The 5,209-nt window shown below is 26.9% G+C and overlaps 1 pseudogene; it reads left to right on the forward strand.

Annotated features, from left to right (window-relative positions):
• Positions 1–2,807: 2,807 nt before the first annotated feature.
• On the forward strand, positions 2,808–3,857 carry LOC126893711 (uncharacterized; annotated as a pseudogene).
• Positions 3,858–5,209: the final 1,352 nt, after the last annotated feature.

Here is a 5,209-nt window from a genome sequence, read left to right on the forward strand (position 1 = left end):
ATAAAATAAAGAATGATTTTCTGTTATCTATAATAAAATATTGGTACTTGGAACGATAATATTATCACATTATTTGAAACTTGGAACTTTAATATTATAATACTTGGCACTTGGAACTGTCATTAGCAAATGTTTAATTTATACTAATATGAAATGACAAAATAAAATAATAGAAATTTACGAGGCTATTAATATAGTGTAAATATAGCATAACATATATTTTTATACAAAATTATAAGAAAATTTTTAATTTGTGATGTTTTTTGTGTTTTCTGAACAAATATTTTTTTGGCACATAGAACGTTTGACACATTCACTCTTCATATATATAAAAGTGTCAGACTTTCCGGAACATTTTCAAAAATCAAGTTGAAAAAATTAATTTTTTGTGAAAAAGTTGTCATTTTAAATCCCCTCTGTGGGCAAGTCTAGGGTCAGATTTATAAAAAAAATATACCAAATAAAAATTAATGATATCATGCATCTATATAAAAAAAAGTTATATTGATTTGGTTATTTTTAAAAAAGTTATAGCAATTTTAAGTAAAAAAAATTGAAAAAATTTCGAAAATTAGCGATTTTTAAATTTGTAATTTTTTTGGAGTTTTCCCCCATGTACGGGGAACGAGGGAATTTTTTTCAATTTTTGAGGATAATGTCTTCTCCTAGATATGATTTGTGATCTTTTGACGTATCATTGAAAGAAATCGGTTCGGTAAGAGCTGAGAAAAAGTGGTAACATACAAAAAAAACACAATATTAGTAAAACCAATACTTTCTCAGCTTCGCATCGAAGCTAAAACACAAACTCAAATTTTTTAGTTTATAAATTAACACGTGAGAATTTCAATAATGATGATTATGGACTTTACGTATCGATGTCGAGAGCATGATTATTACAATCCCTTGAATATCTTGAGACAGACTTCTTCAAGCCCACCGCACTGACTGAGAAGTATTACTCTGCTTCTTATAGTATTTTGTATCCTCGAACAATCATCAATCATTGTGTTATTCTTGTAATGTTATCGTTTACTGATAAGTAAGCATAAAACATGAAATATAAATTAATACATAAAAGGATAAAATACATGTGGTTAATATACAATTTTAATATAACGTTAATATAGTATGTTTTTACATTTAAGACTAGGGTTGACACATTGTGTTTATTTATTAAGATAAGAGTAAAAAGAGCTGACAAGTATAATTTAGAAATTTCTTAAAGAGAAATTTTTAAAGGTGACTAATAATTGACTCATGACTGAAACGTGTGTAATATAATATAATTAAACAACAGTATGTGTTTGTTAAATATTTCTCTAAGTTATTTATTTAAAAACAATCATGTTATTTTAATCATATGAATATAATTTATAAAAAAGTGTCTTAAATGAAAAACTATTATTGTAGACACGAGTAGCCCACTGTTATTTCATATTATAATAGTGATGAGTATATTATAACATTATCATTTCTTCTAAAAATAATAGTACAACGTCAAATTTCGTTATTTTAAAATTTGATACCTTTACTATTTACAATTATTTAAAATAATAATTCATTATAAAATGTATAATATTATGATAAAAAATAAGTATTAACTAAAAATATACAAAAATTCAAATAATATTACTTGTTGTATGATTTACTGTATAATGTATAGACAATTTATCAGGTTTATCATTGAACTAGGCTCCGACCCAACCCAACCAATCCGCCCCAGACCCGGAGCCCTTCGAGCCGTCATCATAAGTAGGCCACTGATTACGATAGGGGCACCCGGCTACGTCGGGCACGATAAGTGTTTTTTCAGAAAAAATATTACATCAGAATCAGTGTAACAAAACTATATATAAAAATGTTATTATTAAAATCAAGAATATTCAAAAAGAGAATATAGTAAAATGTATTGGGTATAAGGTTTACGTTTGTAAAAGTGGTATTCCTTTTAGGCCTATTCAAAAATTATTTTAGGAGGGTATTTAATATTTTTTAATTTGTTAAACATGTTATAGAAATTTTATTGCTAAAAATTAAAGTAATAATGAAAAAAAGGACATTAGGTCCTTATTTATTAGAAGTTGCCTAAAAAAATATTGATAGCGCTGGTTCAAGGAGGGCCCATATCTCCAAATACACCCCTGTTATACACAAAAATTATTAATAATCTAATTATAATAATTTTGTCTATATTATAGAATAATTAAAAAAAAAATTCAGTAGGTTATTATACGTAGCACACTGTAAAAAATTTAATTTTGATAAATATATTAGTACATCATAGTTATCATAGATGAATCCCAATTCAAACGATAAACTCATAGTCTCATACATCATATATGAGAAAAACAAAATTATCAATATATATGTAATTATTAATATATATATATATGTGGCACATTATCAAAAATTTAATTTTGATAAAAATATTGGTAACTGTGATTTAACCACAGAATAGATTAAACCAGAAGTGACACTCTTATTTTTTGCTGATAACAAGCTTATGTCGCTCAGTGTTGCCACTTAAGAAAAAAAAATGTATTCCCTTTTTTCTTTACATACGGTCACATTGTTCAACACCATTATTAATGGTTTGTTTGTAAACACAATGTTTATAAACATGGTTTATTGGTAAACAAACCGCCTACACATGTCATAAATCTGTAGCGACGCACTGATCATTCGTGAATTGTGGTTTGTCTGCCCTTCATGTGTGTTGTGTTCCGTTCACCGTTGTTGTGAGTTTTGCTATTATATTTTGACTAGTGATTATCACTTGCTGTAGTTTTAATTTTTCAATTGCAATGGACTACTTTTTAACTGCAAAACGAAAAATACTTAAATGTTCAATAAAAAACTGCAAAAGTTTAGAAGTAGATCCGGCATTAGTAAGTCATTTTTCTTTTCCTAAGGATCCTTCTAGGTAAGTAATTTGTTTAGCATTTATAAAATATATTTCAATTAATTGAAATATTAAATTATTATTTATTGTATAGGTGTGAAGTTTGGATTGACAAATGTGGATTGTCCCATCTCAAAGGAATTGATGCAGCAGTTTTGAACAAAAATTATCGGTTGTGTTCATTGCATTTTGAAAACTGTATGTTTGAAATGAAAAACAGAACCGTCTTAGACCTGATGCTATTCCAACGTTATTTGAAGATGCACTATTAAACAAAGAGGAACAGGCTGTTGAAACTATTGCTGATAATGATAATGAAACAGTGGAGTGCTTGCCATCATGTTCAACACCTGGTATGTTTTTACTTATAACTTTAGCTATTTCTAAAATAATTTATAAATACTTAATTAGACTGATTATTATATTATAATACTATTTAATTTTTTATTACAATATCTATTTAATTTTTATTTTAGATACATCCTCTGCCTATTCAACGATATCTGTGTCGGATGTATCCACTTCGACATCAGTAGAAATGAGTTCTCAAATGAGTACCCATTGTCAAACTCCATCATCTCTAACAGATCGAACTCCACGGAAAATGTCACTTAGGAAAGATCTCTTCGCAGAAACAAAAAGAAGAAAAGAACTGGAGTCAGTAATAAGTTGTAATCCTGAACTAGCTGAAGATTATTCCATCATAACCTGTCTGAAAGTCTGTGAAAAATACTGCTCACCAACTATATGTCTATTGGTGAAATCACAAATTGAAAACAAAAATCGAAAACCAAAAGGATATAGGTATTCAAATGAAATCAAACAATTAGCTCTTAATATATAAAATATTAAAATAGGAAATTGTCTATTTTAACTCATCTATAAATTATTTATTTATGTATATGATATTTGTAAATTATTGTAATATATGTTTTAAATAAATTTAATATTATGTGGATATTGAATAATTTTTTTTTCCTAAATAAGTCTTTATTAAATATACATAAAATAAAAAATATATTAAACAAACTAATTACACATAATGAAAACATTAATTGAAAGTTTTAAAATGGTGTTATATGTTTAGAAATAATAATAAAATAAATCCAAAAAATTTACTATGCAAATTTTCTAAAATAATTAGCATATCAATAATACATTTAGAGTTCAAATCAACCGCCGATGTACAATTATTGTACAGTACAATGAATTATATGCATACAATTATTTATTTTATTGTTTTTATGGTAACACTGAGCGACATAAGCTCAAAATTACCGTACTCCCATAAGAATACATGTAATTTTTTTATCAGTGTCCATTCTGGTTTAATCTATTCTGTGATTTAACGTTGGACAGCATAGTTATCATAGATTCAAACGATAAACTCATAGACTTATACATCATAGTTGAGGAAAAAAAGATTATTAATAATGTACTGTTCTGAAAATGAAGTACAAACTTATATAATTATAACGTCTTGAAATTTATATATAACATATAATATTCCTTAATGAAATATAGTGCAAATGCAAAATAGTGTCCTAATAATAATACATATTACACTATATAATTAAAATTCATAATAAACGTATGAGCAGAAATGAATCACTGCGCATATAAAAACAATACGCGTGGACTTAAAAAAAAAAAAAGCTAGTAAAACGGTGAAAAATAAACGGATTGAATTAATTTTTTTATCATATCTCAGGAATGTCATTGGGCGGGTCTGATGAAAATTTCAAACATTAAGTCGTAAAACGCTGGCGTCAGCGAGCGTTTTTCTCGAAAACGGTCGAAATTTTAAAACGCGAGCGAGCGAGCGGTAAACATTTTCCGACCTTCGCCAATAATTTTCCCGGAGCCTGGTGACCTAATAATTTCTTTGAAAAAAAAAATTTTGAAAATCCGAACACGCTAAGTAATTTTTCCAGAAAAGAGTTTTTTTCCTTGTTCTATTATATAATAAGATAATTCATAACGTCGTACAGGTAATGTCCTATTATACTATTTTTTATTTACGGAAGTATTCATAAATGAAAATTAAATCATATTCATAATTAGAGATTTTTTTGTTGAGAAATGTTGATTTTGTTGAAGAAAAGAGAAGGTAGTATAATGGAAGCGTTTTTTTATTTCGCAATGTATCCATTGTTTATTAACGTACAATTGCGGTATGGTACTTTTATACACCTGTGCTCACCAATGTATACATATACAAGTACTTTTTCCTACTACTTAATACAAATTTAAAAATTATTGGATTAACAAAAATAAAGACAGTGTTTACTCAACAGGTTTATC

The sequence above is a fragment of the Daktulosphaira vitifoliae genome, unplaced genomic scaffold, assembly GCF_025091365.1.
Source record: "Daktulosphaira vitifoliae isolate Bord-2020 unplaced genomic scaffold, ASM2509136v1 Scaffold_1, whole genome shotgun sequence".
NCBI lineage: Eukaryota > Metazoa > Arthropoda > Insecta > Hemiptera > Phylloxeridae > Daktulosphaira > Daktulosphaira vitifoliae.